This window comes from Sebastes fasciatus, chromosome 24 (genome assembly GCF_043250625.1).
Source record: "Sebastes fasciatus isolate fSebFas1 chromosome 24, fSebFas1.pri, whole genome shotgun sequence".
In the NCBI taxonomy this organism is placed as follows: Eukaryota; Metazoa; Chordata; class Actinopteri; order Perciformes; family Sebastidae; genus Sebastes; species Sebastes fasciatus.
Window position 1 is genome coordinate 13,526,057 of NC_133818.1, and position 18,736 is coordinate 13,544,792.

Below are 18,736 nucleotides of genomic sequence, written 5' to 3' on the forward strand. Positions count from 1 at the left end.
GGAGGGCATTTCTCCTCCGGCGCCGGGTGGCAGGATGTTGCTTCCCATCACACAGACGTCTACTGACAACACGCGCGCACACATTGTTTTGAAATTCACAGCTCCTCTTGGGAGGTTTGTAGGGCAAGGGTGTGTCCTTGATTCCCTTTTGGGGGGAACGAGAGAGAGAGAGAGAGAGAGCGAGACAAGGGAATTCATCAAAAAAAAAAAAGAGAGAAAACAGCAGACTACTTCCATTTCATTGTGTGTACAGACTCCTGAGCAATGTGTGCAAAATGGAATCTTTTTAACAAACCACTCTTTTTGTTTCTACAATTAATTTGTAGTGGAGTTGTGCCGGTGTAAAAAAATTTTCAAAATTGGTTTGACACACTGACAGCTGTTGTTGCCTGTCGGGCTGCAGTTTGTTATGATTCGAGCATATTGTTTTATGCTAAATGCAGTACCTGTGAGGGTTTCTGGACAATATTTGTCGTTTTTTTGTGTTGTTAATTGATTTACAATAATAAATATATACATACATTTGCATAGAGCAGCATATTTGCCCACTCCCATGTTGATAAGAGTATTAAATACTTGACAAATCTCCCTTTAAGGTACATTTTGAACAATAATTAATAATCATTTATCGATTAATCGTGATGAACTATTTTAATCTATTGACAGCCCTACTTATTAGATTTCTTGCAATGTTTTTAGCCGCATCTTGTCACAACTTTGCTTTGTTGTCATGGAGGGTGAAGAAGAAGAGCTATTCACAAATGCATTCATTGATAAATACTGTAACGATAACTTGATAAATTAATGCAATTAATACAAGCTTTATATTTACAAATCTCCCTTTTAAGGTACATTTTGAACAGATAAAAAAATGTGCGATTATTCGTGATTAACCATCATGCGAATAATCCCCGATTCAATATTTGAATCGATTAACAGCCACGATTACGACACAATGTTATGTCGTCCTATTCCTTATTACTAATGCAACACAAGCTGAATTTAGCGCAGCGACGCCGTCGGCAACGGTCGCTGATGTCGGCTGCTTTTGAATTCGCTATAACATGTCATAATGACGGTTCAACCGGTTGGCATAAAATCAATCTAAGCTCGTACACCGGACCGAACCGGCAAAACCGTAAAAAATTCTAATTTGTAGAGAGGGCGAAGAGTTTTCAAAGAGATGCATGCAGGTTACATCATGTGCATAAAGTCGAAGTCCTCGTTAGGCATCAGAAGGAAAATATTGTGAGGGGAAAAAATAGCGAGCTGAACATCTGCTGTCAGCCTGCTACAGGAACCAAAGCTTATTTTCCAGTTGTGAGCTATAGGCAAGTGGATTACTGATGAAAGAATGATAGCTGGTGTATTATTTTCTTCAGCTCCCCCAGTCTGGGGTACACATTACCTCCTTATTCACACCAGAGCTGCTTCACAATTTGAGGGGAAAACAAACACCGTGGGTTCTGAAGACAACATCATTTTTATTTTATGACTGTGCCTCGCCAGCTATTCCCTGCCTGAGGTAAACTTTCAGCAGCGTGACACTTCGCTAAGGTGAAGCTCACTCTTTTTGCCCCCCTCCCACATTGTACGTGTGAGTCAGTACTCTGTGAAAATCAATCCAGACGAGGTTTTGTTTCTGGTTGTCAGGACGAAGGAGCTGATAAGCTGTCAATAAGAAACAGACATTTTCATATTACGGAAACATAAATAACTCAGTGTTTATCCATCAGTTAGTGCTTATACCCGCTAATCTCACGTCTCTAAGGGGCCCGGGTTGATGAAGATCGAGCATCACACCACCCAACCCCCCCCCCTGTTCCTCAGCTCTCCTCTTCATCCACCGCCTCTGTGCGCAGTCACGCCCGGTGCAGCGTGAGCTTCGGAGGGGAAAAGAGAAGCAGAAGATGAGATGGACTCTTTTGATCACAGGGATGCGTTCTGCCCGCTGTTCTCTCCTCCCAACCCCGGCGCCGACAGCTGAGGCGGTTGTTGTTTCTGAGACGCACAAGATTACAAGTTTGCATTGAAATAATGCGGTGGAAAAGTAGCAGCGTTGCCTTGAGGGTGATGGACGGGCCAATGATTTATTTACACATGATCAGGGTTCAGTTCCCCCAACCGCTGCGGAGCTCTCTGTCAGTCAGCGCTTAATATTCACCAAAAGTTTTTTACTTTCACTTCTTCAATCAGGATCTGGCACCATTTTCTATAAGTTGCAAACCATGGATTTATTAATGGCTCATGAATGATTTATTTTTAGACTACTAATGAGTCATTTGCGTTGCCCGGTTGTCTGCAGTTAATGCAGTAAATGTCAATACGTTGTTAGTAAATGACTTATTATGCTGGAGGATAATACACAATTAGATTATTTAGAACGTGCCAACTTAAAGGTTGTTCGTATTAAGTCTACATTTCTGGACTATAAAGCTTGTAAGGCAAAAAAAGTGAAAGGAAATCTAAATAAGTTTGACAGCAGAAGAGCGTACACCTGCATCGCAGTATTACACATCTGTCTTTTGACATCTGTGGAAAAGGAGTGCCGGTGTGGATCTGCTGTAGCGGGGAGGCTTTGGGGAAGATTTACACAGCTCATCCCCCGGCAACGGACGAAATACTGAAGCTTTAAAGTTGAGGTTCACCTGCAAAATACTCCAGACAAAAGAGTTGAAACCACTGCGAGGGACAGGGGCGCAGCAGGTGTCCTGTCGGGTCAAGTCAAGTTCATTTATTTATGCCTTTTTACACTCGTGACGGAGAAACCTGACATGTTTTTGGGTCGGGTTGCGTCTCGTGAATGTGATATCTCAGGAATGAAGGAATTTCTTTAAATTGGGTACAAACATCCACTCGAGGACTCAAGAATGAACTGATTCGATTTTGGTGTTCAAAGGTCAAAGGTCACGGTGACCTCACAAAACACGTTTTTTGGCCATTAACTCAAGAATTCATATGCTAATTATGACAATTTCACACAATGTCTAACAGGATAAAATGATGACGTGATGACATTTTTGGACAGACATGGATGTAAACCGCAACTTGACTGGTTGGCGGAGGCAATTCTAGTTTATATAGCCCCGAATATCACAACAGAAGTTGAGAACAGAGTCTCATGATACTTGAGAGTATTTTCTAGGGGTCTTATTAGATAAAACAGACGTTGACAAACTGCATAATTTGCAGTTGAAAAAGGTGATTAAATCAAAATATATCGCTATATATCTTATCGCAATACTCGGCATATCGTAAAATGTTTAAAATCGTAGTAAGATCGTGACTTAAGTATCGTGATAATATCGTATCGTGGGGCCTCCGGTGATTCCCAGGCCTAGTATTTTCATATTCATTATTTGATATGAAAGTTATTTGATTAATTGTTATGTGAGATTGATTGTCTGGTCTAAAAAAAAAATGTTGAGTAAGACCATGTTTGTCCTGTTAGATTATGCCCCACCACGTAACTCTGTTCTTCCTGTCACTTTTCCCACATTTTTATGAAGATCCAGAGTTCGTCTTCACCTCTGCGTAAACCATCCATAATCCACAGCTCCGGGTTGTCTCATTTTCGCCGCTCCATCCTCTCCGCCGTGGCGTTTGGCAGCTGCTCGGTCGCCCCGTTCCCCCGCTGCGTCCCCCCCCCCCATAATTCTCGGGGCCGGCTGTCTCAGATTGATGCCGAGTGCAACACTCCCAGATGTGGCCGTTCGTGCCTCCGCAGTTATTTTGTTTGGGGAAACTGAGTTAATTAGAGGCAGCAACAGCAGCAGTGTGAGTGTGTATCGATAGCGGCTCCATCTGTACGCTACCTAATAAATGCTAAGAGTTTAGAGGGAGAGTATCTCCGTCTGCATCTGTGTCTATTAAAATAACACCAGAGATGGACCCTCTATATATTTATTTAAGATCAATAGCGACCTCTTTCATCTTCTCCTCATTTATCCGGCTGTGAAAAAAACACACATCTCCCTCTCTCTCCCCTTTTCCCCTCTCCCTCTCTCTTTCATTGCCGTCCAGCACATTGATGTTACAGATATGAAAACCTATCCAGCAACAATCCGCCTGATCTGCTGGCTGATATATCAGAAGCAACGTCTCTCTTGTCTGATTCCAACAGCAATAAAACGCAATATTCCTCCGTATAATGCCCACAGATACTGCGGCTTTTTCTGTCCCGTCATATGATATTTGACAGATAAAAACCAATCTTTATTCTCATAAAAGTGAACACTAAAAAAAAAACAAATGAGTCCTTCCCAGCAATCCCTCCTCTCTCAGTGGCTGCAGAGTACACAGTGCCATCTAATGAGGGTTCTGTATATTCCCTGGAATGAATGTGCCTGACTTAACCGTACACGCTCAAATCTGGAGTCCAATTTGCCTGAAAAAGATGCACCTAACCAACCATTCAGTGCATATTACCGCCTAACCTGAGAGCCGCGCATGCTTTGATATCATTACACCTGGCTGGACAATGAAAAGCACCATCTGTGCAGCATTTTCCTCGACTTTTTAGAAGTCAGGTAAATGGGATATGTCTAACAGGGCTGGGACGAATCGCCTATCGCCCGTATCCACGACACTTTGGTGCCGATACAATATGTATCGCGATTCAATATTACGTTTTATTGCAATTTTTGTTAGCTTTTATAACACTAGACCATGGGAAAAATTTTAATCATACACTTCTAGGGACTTTTACTTTGGAAAATATATAAATTAAATGTTATATTTTTAGCATGTTTGTAGTCAGAGATGTCCTGAAGTCAAATATATCAGGTATTGTCAGGCATTATTTATTACATTTTGTTCCAGCAACCCCAAAAAAAATCTAAGAATAAAGTAATTTCCCTCACAAATTGGTATTTTCTATTAAATGTTTAAGGGACATGTAATGTTTTATACTTCTGGTGAATATAATCCAGCCAATCTTATTTCCATATGTATTTTGTATACACAGTTCCCTTTGTTAACACCTTATTTTGAAAACCGAACGTAGTCACATGTGAATACTTCCGCTAACTTTGCCGTCTCTAGCTCTCCCGTCAGCTCTTTATCCATCCATGGTCAGCTCCATCAGGGCCGTTTGAATGTATTTAACATAAATGCCAGTATATGGGTGCTCTACAGTTGTAGCGTCGGCCCATTTGACCACGGAGATGAGAGCGACGGCCGGCTCGACAACGATAACGTTTCCTGTCCGCTTTAGCCGTGACGTCTAGCTCTGCTTTTCCTGGCAATGTGTGAAACCCAAAGTGTTTACATACTTTAACTGGATGTGTAGTGTTTACCACTTTGGTTGGTTTGTTTTGGTTGACGGATACGGAACGGATATAACGTCACTAACCTCTGCATAGACTCAAATTAAATTGCGATACATCGGTGAATCTTTTTTTTTCCCCCACCCCTAATGTCTAATACCCAAAGTCCTTTAAGCTGACCAGGATCCCTTCTCCAATACAGGAACAATACTCAATAGCTTTAACTAATGAAGCATCAATCTCTCCAAGACAACTGTGCTCCAGGAAATCCTGTTTTTCGCGGGACCGGCTAATTGGGCAGAGACTCGCTGGTCAGACTTCCAGGGTCGGGCGAGAGCCTCCACGTCTGAATCCAGATCCTCTTCCCCTCCTAATCACCCCGCTAAAGGAGAGTGGAAATTTGCCCTCTGGCGGGAAATAAGACCAAAGTACCTGCCATGCCTTCGTTAGCTGTCTTTCTTCGCCGGGGCTGATGAAATCGAGGTCTGAATTTACTAATGAGAAATCAATGAGTGCACGGCGAGAACCCCCGAGGCGCCCCCTGCTCCCGCGGTGTCATTCTCTTGATTCCCCGCACACCCGCTCTCTCTGTTCCTGTCTCCATCACTTTATCCTCCTCTCCCTCTCACTTCCCACCGCGCGCCCGGCTTTTCTGACACATCTCTCCGATTTTTACTTTATTGCGATAAACATCATATGTCTTCCTTTGAAATAAAGATCACAGTGGCTTATTTACTTTTTACTGGCCTATTTTTGCTCCCGAAATCCAGAGCTTTTTGAGGAAAGTGTGTGTGCTGGAAGTGTGTGTGAGTGTCTGAGCATAGCCGTGATGGTGATCCCGCTATCTGTATCTGTAAACTAACAGATATATATTTTTTTCGGAAGAAAATTGCCTTTTCCCAAAACAAATCAGCCGACTGACAGGAGGAGAATGTCAAAAAGAAAACTCCTTTTTTTGAAATGCTGTTAGTTAGAGCGGAAGGCCGGGATGTGTTACGCTCTGTCACAAACTAACTTCAAGTTTTGTTTTCCTCCCCTGTTATCACAACGTCCAAAAACACTCCAGAAGCTAGTCATTTGATTGATTTTGAGTTGCAGCCAACGGTTGGCTGACAAATGGGATACCTACCGCTTTTATTGTTGTAGTCTAAGTAACGTGATGTCATATCCGTTCCGTATCCGTCAACCAAAACAAACCGCAGCGAGCCGAAACGAAAAAGCAGAAAACGGCGGAGGGTCGGCGTGGATACGACATGCATCCTCACATTTTATATCCAATGTGGTAAACACTACACATCCAGTAAAGGATGGAAACACTTTGGGTATAAAGAGCTGACGGGAGAGCTAGAGACCACCTTGGCGAAGTTAGAGGAAGTATACTTGTGTGACTTCGTCCTATTTTCAAAATAAGGTGTTAACAAAGAGAACTGTACATATAAAATACATATATGGAAATCAGATTGATTGGATTATATTCACCAGAAGTATAAAACATTACATGAAAATACCACTAATTTGTGATGGGAAATGTCTTTATTCTTTGACTTTTGGGTTATTTCAGGACATCTATGACTACACACAAGCTGACAATCAAACAGTTTTACTGTATTAATTGAGATATTTTCCAAAGTAAAAGTCCCTAGAAGAGTATGATTCAACTTTTTCCCATGGTCTAGCTTTAAAAAACGTTAACAAAAATAAATGAAAACGCAATAAATCATAATATTGAATCGCAATACTTCTAAAATCAGCACCCACGTATCACTATAGTGATTGCATCGAATCAGGAGATAGGTGAATTGTCCCAGCCCTACTGTATTTACACCTCATGCTGCATCACTGTGTGCAAACATCACCCCTGTGTGATATTAATTATGAATACTATGACACTGACATGACTTATTTTGTCTCTCTCTTCTCTCCTCTAGGTAAGCCATCCCCGTGCATCCCTTCCTTCCCTCCCTCCCAATTGCAGAAGGTTCTCCTGCAATAGTCATGAGTAATGTATGGCTTATTTATCGTGATTCATCCTAATTATGTATGAGCATCATATGGCGAACGTGGTTTCATGCCATAATTCATGAGACGTTATGGGTTATTTATTGTGGCCGTGGTCTCGCGCTGTTGATTGGAATGCAAATTCCATGAGTGAGACATGAAAAGGGGGGAAAAAGACGGGATGAGGGTGTAATGGCGGCTGATTTGTTGACCGCACGCGGGCCTCTCGCATGCTTAAATACTTGCAGATTTTTGGTGAATTAGCATTGTTGATACGCTGTTGTGTATTTCCTCAAGAGAGGAAGTCATTTACTGTCAGGATATTTAGCCTCGTTAGTGAGACTTTTCCCAAATCTGCTGCAACTAAACCCCCAAAAAACTAGAATACAAAGTATTTTTCAGTGCTGGAAAGCAGTTCTGAAGTACTTTTACTCTACTAGAGTATTTGCGTTTTGTGCTACGCTACTTTACACGTCTACTCCTTTACCTTTCAGAGGGAAATATTGTACTTTATACGCAGTTTTGATTGCGTAAAAACACATGATACGTTTATAAAATGCGTTGCTAATAATAAAACATGCGGTTCCAAACCTTTTTGGGTTTCAGAAATTAGAGAAAAGTCTAAAAAATGACATTTGTGAGACAGATATTATTTGTGATATATATATATATATATATATATATATATATATATATATATATGGAAGGGGTACGTCTTTTGGTTGGCTGGCCTAGATCAGTGTTTCCCAAACCTTTAAATTAACAATTAACAATAGACCTTATCTATAATATCTATAGTGAGAAGAGCAAATTTGTGCGTAAATAAACGTTCTTGACCATTTTTACTGCCATTTCTTACATTATCCTCGAATAGCTAAACCAGCCATTTGAAGAGATATACGTTTGATAAATCCCAACTTTTTTTATCTTATTAAAAACATACACACATGTTAAATACTTTATAAATGAGGCAGAATAAATGCAGAATTAACAAACTTTTTATTTTCAGTTTAGTTTAGTTTCATTTAGGCGGACTCGTTTTTTTCTTCTCGTCAGTAAAACGCTAGCCTTTCATATTAGATTCAGTGTTATAAGTAGGCTCCAATTATCAGAACAATACGAACATTGATGGAAGAAATTCTGCTGATTTATTTGGCGACCCTAATAAAATCTCCTGCGACCCCCCTGTGGGTCCCGAACCAGTGTTTGGGAATCCCTGGCCTAGACAACCTAACTGTATGTAAAGTAGTTAGAAATTCTACCTTGAGCAGCTACGACAGTAAAATGCTGCTTCCATCTTGATGCATCAGTTTTAACATTCTAATAATGTACAGAATGAGTTACTTGTGATACTTTAAGTACATTTTGCTTTTAATACTTCTGTACTTGTGCTTAAGTGGGGTTTTGAATGACAGAGCGGTATTTTTACATTGTTGCACTTCTACTTCAGCAAAAGGATCAGAGCACTCTTTTCCACCTCTGGTCTCTTTTAATTCATCTCGCTGCAGCGCCGTGAACAAAACCAAAGCCGAAACACCAGCTGTCAAACCCGTGACAGATTAGTGACGAACCCGCTAATTGTCCCCGAAAGAACTTGTTCCCTCCGCGAACATTCCAGCCTGCCAACCATTCCTCAATCATTCCCACAATGCGGCCCGATGGCGCCGGCAGTCAGAAACATACACTTTACATGACAATCGCGAGCACCTTTTTTCTGTGGCAGCGCTGATAAGAACGAGGAAATGAACTGACCCCCATCCTCCCAGTGTTTCCATCAGCGATTAATGAATACCTGCCAAACGTTTTGAACCTCGCTGCTGCTTTTTTTTTTCATTTTTTGGCTAATTACAGAGCAGTTTTTCTTGATAGATGCACACATAAACTCACACACGCGCAGCCGCTCTTGGTCGATTTTGAGGTGATTAGCTACGCGGCATTAAACGGTAGCCTTGGCTGGCCCTCCTGATGTCGCCGTCAAAGCGGGGTCACCGTGGCGCGGGTTACACAGAGGCCGCCATCAATACGCTATTAAACCCATTTGCTCCTCTTCGATCTATTTTGATGTGAGGCTCATTGGACTTGGCCTGTTCTCCATAACAGTGAAGATCATACCCACCGGCAAGTCCTCGGTGGCGACAGCCGTTTACATATTTCTTTTGAAAAGGTGGATGTTCACTGCACCATTTGTGGAGTTAATGAGGCTCTAAGTTGCTGTCAAAGTCAAATTTTCAGTTTCTTTGCTCTAACACGGAGCTTTTTAAATTTGTAAGATCACCTAATGAGAGCTTAAGGAGGGTAAGATTCAATTTTAAGATCTCACTGAATGATTTCTCCCCATCACTTAACTGATTTCTCACCTGACGTTCAATACTCACTGTTTATCATTTCAAGAAGGGAGTTTAAACCAGGCCAAGCTAACACGTTTACTTTAAAAAAATCTGTTAACACCAGCGTGCTGTGTAGTTGAAACTGAGAGAATAGCTGAACAGAATATTTAATTCATTTGCTGACTTTACCACTCCGCTTTGATAATGTTGCTCTCTGGTATATGGATTGAAAATGCAACAGTCTCCAGTTTGTGGCAGACAAGTATTGCTCATGCTTGAGCGACTTCTCCTGTATTGCCTTCTGTATTGATGTGCGCGTTGTGTTTTTCTTTTTCACCTCTGGGCTGTTAGGGCTCTATAGAGTGTAGACAACTAACTGCCTCAAGCACTGCAGACTGCAAAAAAGGTGTTCAGATTACAACTTTTTATAGACATTGTTCTGGTGTGGCGTTGGGGATGGCAATGGCGTTGTTGGCCTGTCAAATGGTCCGTCCATCATTTTGATCTATATTAAAATATCGCAACTAGTGCCAAATGGATTTGTCACAGTCATTCATGTTCCCCAGAGGATGAACCAGTGGGCAACCTCCGGGTCTAAGAAGTGAAGCCAATGCCTTAAACTTGCATTCTTTTTAATAGCCAGCAGGGTGGCGACTCCTCTGGTTGCAAATAGAAGTCAGATTGTTTAGAAGTCCATGAGAACGCTTGATTTATTACCTCAGTAAACATTGTAAACATGAGTTTATGGACTCAATCGCTAGTTTCAAGTCTTCAATACAGCATGATGTTCATTTAGTAAATTATGGTCCCATTTAGAGGTCAATAGACCATAAAGCAGAGTATTAAAGTGTGTTTTCAGATCATGAAAGTTAATTGTAACCTTTTGGTGGCCTAGTGTTCGGTTGTACTTAGCTCCGCCCTCTCGTGTCACTTCTGGTTGCAAAAACCCAAGATGGCAACGGCCAAAAACTGAGACGCCAATGGCCAAAAACCAAGATGGTGACGGTCAAAAATTGAGATGGCGACGGCAAAAATGCAGAACTCGAGGCTTCAAAACCGTAGTCCACAAACCAATGGGTGACGTCACAGTGACTTCGTCCACTCTTCATATACCGTCCATGCGTAAATTGTTGTATGGATATTCATGGTTCTCAGATGATGTATCCTTAACCTTTTTGACTTTTCCTCTAGTGTCACCATGAGGTTGACATTTGTGGGTTTGAGTGACACAATAATTATTGTATGGCATGGCTGTTGAGGCTAGATGCAGTCCAATTAATGTTCCATGTGATGTGAGGACACTTCCCATTGGCTAATTCTAATAACCTCAATCAGCACTGACCATCTTTCATCCATTTAAGTTTTATACTTGAGGTCTCTTCCTAATAACATAGGGGAGTTCTATAGAAGTTGCATTGTTAAAGATAAATATATTCATTCTTAGGGGAACAAGACCGTTATCTGGCACCTAGATGAAAATGTTATGATCCCTTTGGCGAGTTCATTCATGCCCAAACTCTTACTATTTAATTTCCAGACTAGAAATGACATTCTTGCTGTGTGACAATGAAATTATTGAATGTATGAGGAGGAGTTTTTCTTTTTGATTTCTTTGGAACTTTATATGTCTTTCTATTTATCTCTGGCTGTGGGAGACAGTCGGAAGGCGTTCAGTAATACAGACTGAACTGAAAAGGTCATTGGATTTGTTATTTCAAACCAGAAATCCAATAGTAACCCCCAAAAAAGCGGCCAGAAATATTCCAGACAGCTTCCCTCCAAACTTCAAATCCCAGAGTGAACTTCAATGCTTCACAAACAGTTCAGAGGAGCAGACAGAGGATGCAGCCGAGGAGAAAGGATATCAAAAAAGGGGCCAAAAGGAGAAAATTGATTTCAAGTCCATCCTTCAGGTGTAGCTCAGGATGACGAGATTGCATTCTTATACGCCGCTGCTGTTGCCAGTGAAGCTGATGATGCACTTGGGTTTGAAAGTAGATCTTTATGGTTCAATGTGAGATGAAGATGTCTTCTGAGAAGCTGCTTTTATGGGACATTTTGCCATCTATGTCCATGATTTATTTTGATAAGAAGATAATGTGGTGGGTTCAGGATGCTGGATCGAATGGTGGGAATGCCAAATCTTTGGACTGTAAAGAATTGATCTTGTTTATTTGATTCACCTTTAAGAGAATTATGGTTTTAAGGGTCGTCAACCAATACTTAAATCATCTGCAAAGAAATCCTTACTTTCTGTTTTTGCAAGTATTTTACCTGTTTGGTTATTTCTGGACTTTTAGCCACCTCTCATGGATTTTATGGAGCTTTCCCAGCTGTTTGACTCCTTCCCAGTACCAGCCACGACAGCAACGCTGGTATTGTTTTCACCTTGTGATTCTGTGTGTGAGTCATCATGGCAGAATGTGATGCTGGAGACACCTACTGTGTCTACCACGGGAGCTACCACAGAATGTGTTTTGAGTACTTTTGTCATCGCATCCATGTAAGAGGCACTCACAAAACTTTACAAGTATTTAGTTGAGCTCAAAATGAAGACTGAGTTCGAAGATGACCGCGGTCCAAGCAAGGGGGGCGAAGGGGCCATTGGTCTCCAAATTTACGCCTTCAATTTACGCCCCTGGTGGGATTTGGCGTCACAAAACTTTACAGGTGTATAGTTGAGATCAAAATGAAGGCTGAGTTTGAAGATGGGTGTTGTCCAAGTAAGGGTGCCGGAAGTAGGTCCGTAGGAATTGGGGTAGGGGCCATTTGCCCCCCCAATGTACCCCCCTGGTCCGATTTGGCATCACAAAACTTTATAGGTGTGTAGTTGAGATCAAAATGAAGGCCGAGTTCAAAGATTGCAGTGGTCCAAGCATGGGGGGGCGAAGGGGCCATTGGTCTCCCAATTTACGCCTCCAATTTACACCCCTGGCATGAATTTGGCGTCACAAAACTTTACAGGTGTGGAGTTGAGATAAAAAAAGAAGATGGGTGTGGTCCAAGTAAGGGTGCCGGAAGTAGGGCGGTAGGAATTGGGTTAGGGGCCATTTGCCCCCCAAGTTTACGGTCCGATTTGGTGTCGCAGATGGTGTGATCCCATCGCACGATGGTCTCTAGTTTAGGTGTACTGTTGACAGACACCTGATGTTCCCAGTTTCTTGTGTTCATTAAGTTCCCCCAGTTGTCACAACTGATGTTATATATCACTCCAGTCTTTCTCTCTTGGGGGGGCCGTGTCTTAAGAGTGTGCCAGCAGAGATCTTAAGGTGATAAATGGTTTGTGGTTAGAACCGACTTCCTGAGACTTGAAAACTCTGGCTACATGTTCTGACAGCCCAGCCACGCAAGGGACGGTCCAACTTTCGGATGGTCCCTGTTGAGTTGGCAGTGTCCGTCTTTGTCTTGGCTTGTGCTTTTCATCATCCACTCCATGTACCAGTTGGCCCCCCGAGTGCTCCTCCAACAAGCTGCACTTCCCCTCTGTACACAGTGGTCTTTATGCTCCCATCAATCTTCACCTCGCTTTTGGACGAAGATATAAATGCCGGAGCAGCGCAGTTTGGTGAAAGTGTCGTCCATGTACCTGGGATAGACGTCAGACAACGTACAAGTCATTGTGAAAGCAATCTGAGAGTGAATCTGCTTTAATGATGTAGCAGCACTCTGGCAACCATTCTCTGCTGTTTGCTTTAATTTACATGAATTTCTTATTAGAAAAATATAAAAATAAAAATCTTGTTTGCTTTGGCGAGAGCACATTTGGCAAAAACATCTTAAACTTAACTGTATCAAATGGAGGAGTCAACAGTTTTTTTTTCTTTTTTGAGCGGCTGTTTGCCGATTCTCTTTGAGCCCGGATTGACCCCTTCATGAAGTTTCAAAAAGCCGAAACATAAGTGGTGTTTTCACGGTACGTAGCCCCCTAGCTGCCATGTAAAATATAAGAGGCGTCCCCCGTGACTCCGCAACTTCAAGCCATGTCTGGAAATCAAACAGGTCGAGGAGCGAGCTCACATGTTCTGCCACCCGGCAGCCTCGCAAAAATCAAGAGAGGCCGGGTTCAAAGCTGGGGGAATATACTTCCTGTCTTTGCCAGTTTCAGCGTGGTGTACATTAATTCAAAGTCAAAGAGGGGAAGCGGTGGAATTAAAGCGCCGGGCCCCCCCAAGGACAATAAAGAATTGAGGTGTGACTGAGGGAGAGAGTCTGTGGAAAGAGAACAAGGCACAGGGAGTGAAAAGGAGAGGAAAGTAATACCGAGATGGAAATCTTTTACCGTGCTCATTCTCTCCTAATGTAAGGCTCCCATGGCAGAGAGACAGAGAGGGCATGTGTGGAATGGCTGATGGGCGCCCCGCTGCTGTCGCGCAGACAGACGATGATTCCTCCATATTGCCCGGGAAAGGTTGTAAAAACGTTAGCCATCAGTTCCAGAGCTGACGGCGGTGAACTTTTGGCCCTGCCTTGACCAATGGGGCTGCAAGCGGGCACACACGGCGCCCGAGATGGACCCCTTAAATCAACTTTCCAGGGGGAGAAAAAGACACGGAACGATTGTGCCTGTGGCGCCGAGTGTGTAGAGATAGTGCTGGATCGGGGGGTTTGGAGACTGCGACTGAGCTCGCACACAATATTTCTGTGAATTATAATGTTTTCAACACGGAACTTAGCTTTCAATAATATCTCTCCGATGAATCAATGGTTCAATTTCAGTTATCCAAAACTCATTCTGAAATGTTACACTTGAAAGGTTACGCTTGTCTCCTCAGTACGGCGTTTTCTGATTGATTGTTACCACGCCGATGTGTCCTCACTTGACACTGTGACACAAGTGGTGCAAACTAAATGGCAAAATAGGTTGTCATTGCAAGTTGATCAATGTTTTGTATAGGGACAAGTATATAGCATGGACCAGTGCCACATAGCACAGCATGTATAGCCTATAAGCGATGCCAAACCATGACTCACTCCTCTTAGACCTCAGTCCCCGCTGGCGTTTTCATCAAATATCCAGGCGACCAGAGCGGACACTGGGGACATATTGATTCCAGCTGCATTTCAAATACGATTTGGTCATTGAAAAATGTGATTAACTATTTCAAATGGCTCTTATACACAATGTTTAATCTCATAGATTAAATTTTGACTGTTTTTTGAGTGTGCTTTTAGAATAGTCGACTAGTCTGAGTTTAAACTTCAGTTTGTACATCAGGGAAATTGGTGGTTAGGAACATCCCTGAAACAAATCCATGTGGATGGTGCTGCTGCAGAGGTTTACCACAGACCAATATTCATTGACACTTTGTTTGACACACTGACAGCCTGCAATGATGGATAATTTGTTATGGTGAAGACTCATTGTTGGTATATTAGTTCTAAATAGGTTTGTCTTTCAAGAGTCCTGGGAGGCAGGATTTAATGACTGAGGGATGTCTCCTCTCCTCTCCTCTCCTCTCCTCTCCTCTCCTCTCCTCTCCTCTCCTCTCCTCTCCTCTCCTTGTTTCCTCTCCTCTACTATCTGCTCTCCTATCCTATTTCCTTTCCTCGATTCCTCTCTTCTCCTCTTGTCTCCTATCCTCTACTATCTCCTCTCCTCTCCTCTCCTCTCCTCTCCTCTCCTCTCCTCTCCTCTCCTCTCCTCTCCTCTCCTCTCCTCTCCTCTCCTCTCCTCTCCTCTCCTCTCCTCTACTATCTCCTCTCCTCGATTCCTCTCGTTTCCTTTCCTCTACTATCTCCTCTCCTCTCCTCTCCTTGTTTCCTCTCATTTTGTTTCCTCTCCTCTCCTCTCCTCTCCTCTCCTCTCCTCTCCTCTCCTCTCCTCTCCTCTCCTCTCCTCTCCTCTCCCGTCCCGTCCCGTCCCGTCCCCTCCCCTCCTCTCTGCTCTGACACAGCGTCCCAGCGGAGCTCCACCAGGTCCCCCTCATAAAAGAACAAGTGTGCCTGTCCATATCTTTGACAGCCACACACCCTGAACAAAGACACACAAACACTCCGGCACACGCTTGTCACAGTAGCCTCACTCGATACGATCCCTTGATACAACCGGCAGATACCCGTGAAAAGTGTTTTACCCAACCTCCCAAAACACACACACACACACACACACACACACACACACACACACACACACACACACACACCTGACACGCTCCCTTGCAGGAAGCATATCAGCTCAGCACTCTCTGGAGTCGAATCCACTTGAGGATATCTGAATGAAAGTCGGAGAGGCCCAAAAATAAACTGTCTAATATGCCAGGAAGCTCTTCATATGTGGGCCTGTGTATTGCTAGTTAAAATGCTTGGCTGCGGACCAATAGTGGCTTTCGGCTGCGTTTGTAACTTCACACTTCCCGTCCGGGGAGATTGGCGAAGGAGGGAGCGAGGGAAGGGAGGGATATCTGTCCTCTCTTACCCGTCCATCCTTCCATCTCTCCCTGCGTCTCCACAGGCAGAGATGATCTCCCTCTTTTTCTCCCCTCTCCCTCCCTCCGTCTTCGCCTCCTCCGCTCCCCCAACAGCCGAGGCATTCACACACCACATAATTGCCGCCTTCCCCCCGCACACTCCCTTGCAAGGTCACTCCTCTCCCATTGTGCTACCTCCCAAGTCACTCTCTAAAGGCTCATTCAGATCAGTTATGGGGCTTTTGTAAATATTTAGTGCGGGCATTCGCCGCGCACCACATCACTCTCACTCGCTATATAATTCACTGGAGGATTACCATGCGGTCGGATCGTGTCCTTGATGCAGAGATGCAGCGGGGCCGCGAATGTCCCGCCACCTCACTTACAATAAAAACCTTGAAAGAGAGTTGCTCTCTTGTGGATATGAGGATTACATACTTCTGTTCCATTGTTACATGCAACCATATTTATTTAAGTAGGGGATGTGAGCATGCATGGAAAAAGGGAATCAGAGTGTGTGTTTTTGCAAAGTCACCGTGCTACTTTTGTTTGAATAATGTTTCAGCGGAGTAGAGCTGCAAAAATTAATAAATTAATCAATTAGGTATCAACTACAAAATTAATCAGCAACTATTTTGATAATCGATTAATTGGTTTCTTTTAAGAGAAATAGTCAAAATTCTCTGATTCCAGCTTCTTAAATGTGAATATTTTCTGATTTATTTCCTCCTCTATGACAGTAAACTGATTATCTTTTAGTTGTGGACAAAACAAGACATTTTTAGGACGTCGTCTTCGTCATCTCAGGACATTTCTCACCATTTTCTGACACTTTATAGACCAAATAACTATTGGATTAATAAAAAAAAAAAAGAATCGACAGATTAATTAAAAATGAAAGCTCTACAGTGGAAACAGTTTAGATTGATTGACACTAATATATAGCATTTATTGTCATTTATAAAGCAAAATGCTATTTTTTTTTATTATTCACAATGTAGAAATGGAAAATATTTGCTGAATATATCATTATTCAATATATATATGTGATTATTATTGATCATTTATTGCCATTTATTAGGGGTGGGAATCACCAGAGGCCCCTAGATACGATATTATCGCGATACTTAAGTCACGATACGATCTTATTGCGATTTTAAGATATATTGCGATTTATTACTTTTTTTTTTCAACTGCAAATTATGCAGTTTTTCAACATCTGTTTTTATCTAATAAGAAACAGTTTTCACTCTGTTCATCTAAGAGTTTTCATTCACATATTTTGAGGTCAAAGGTCAAGGTTTTCTAATTTCATATGACACGATATAATAGTTTATATAATAAAAGATTGATAATTGACGTCCGTGTATCGATACAATATTGCAACGCAAGATATCGCGATACTATGTGGTATCGATTTTTTTCCCCCCATCCCTACCATTTATAAACAAAAATGATAATTTCTAGTTCCACCTTCTCAAATGTGTGAATTTGCTGCTTTTCTCTGTTTTATATCTTTTTGAAAATTGAACGTATTTGGCTTTAGAACATTTGTTTCGGACTAAACAAGCGATGTTGTTGTGACCGTAAAGTGAAATCAGATTCTGTGAGTCTGTCAAGGCAGTCTGTTTAGTTCACTGTCTGGATCTTTAGCCTGGCTATAGAGAAGTCATTCCGGCACACAGTGTTGTATTATTATCGTCATCTACATGCATGATTAACTAACTCGTGTAGAAATGTTTGCTCTGACTGTAATTATGATGTGTTGCTCTAACAGCGCAGTTAGAGACGTCATTTATTGCAGATTACAAATAGAAAGCGTTTATTTTTTTTGTCTCGCCCCGTGTGTGTCCATGCGGGTCTTTTTTTTTGATGTGTGTATTTTTTTTTTGCCGCCGGCGTGATACGAGTTCACGGAGGCTCAATAAACGGCGTGGCAAACTGTGTCAAGCAGAGCGCTCTCAGCGACTGCGTGAGATTGGTTGATAGATAGATTTCACACTCTGGTGAGTCACTCCTCCGTGTTGGCTTTACACCAGCTTTGGTGTTTTGTCAGGGAGCATAACAGGTGATTATTCCACTCGGCTTGCACGGGGAGAGGAAAGGGGAGGAGGTGGAGGGTACAGTGAAGGGAAGGAGAAGAGGACGAAGGACCTCGAGATGTATGTATGCCGAGTGCCTACCAAATCTGATCCCGCCTATTGACGGCAATGTCAAATGCATTACTTCTTCCTTTTGCACAAAGCTGGATTAGCAACTTGGGCAAAGTGGGAAAAGTGAGCGAAGTCCCCGGGGCTCCAGGCCCTCAGGGGCGCCTGGAGGCCCAGGTCCACCGCATGTCAATTGGTTTTGGTAATTAGATTCATTGCAAATTTTCCAGGGGATTTTCACCACCAAGCAGCTCCTGCAGAATTAGCATTATGGTGCTGTCTTGTAGAGGGACCCTGGGTCAAAATCTAGTTTTAAGAGCTTGATTTTTTACGTTATATTGTCGACTAGTCGGTTGTTTTAGTCAACTAATATTTCTTCACTCGACTTGTGATTTTTTTCTGCTTTTTTTAGGTCGAGGACAGCCCTGTTATATTGCCCTCACGTGATGTGTATTCCAAACAAAGTTGGGTTTAATCACATTAAAATAACATCCATTTGGTATTATTCCAGCAGTACTGGTTGTTTGAAGCATTATTTAGCCTCCTTTGCGACCAGGTAGTATGACATGGTTGGTACCAATGGATTC

The 18,736-nt window shown here is 42.5% G+C and overlaps 1 protein-coding gene across 3 annotated transcripts in view; it reads left to right on the forward strand.

Annotated features, from left to right (window-relative positions):
* LOC141762924 (receptor tyrosine-protein kinase erbB-4-like) overlaps positions 1-18,736 on the forward strand; it is a 343,760-nt gene that overhangs the window by 75,631 nt on the left and 249,393 nt on the right. Inside the window, exon 2 of one of the 3 annotated variants that reach the window (XM_074627099.1) lies at positions 7,196-7,271. The exons of the other annotated variants lie outside the window; for them this stretch is intronic. The gene's annotated coding sequence lies outside the window, so the exon portion shown is untranslated. The remainder of the gene's footprint in view (positions 1-7,195; positions 7,272-18,736) is intronic. 3 annotated transcript variants of the gene reach the window in all.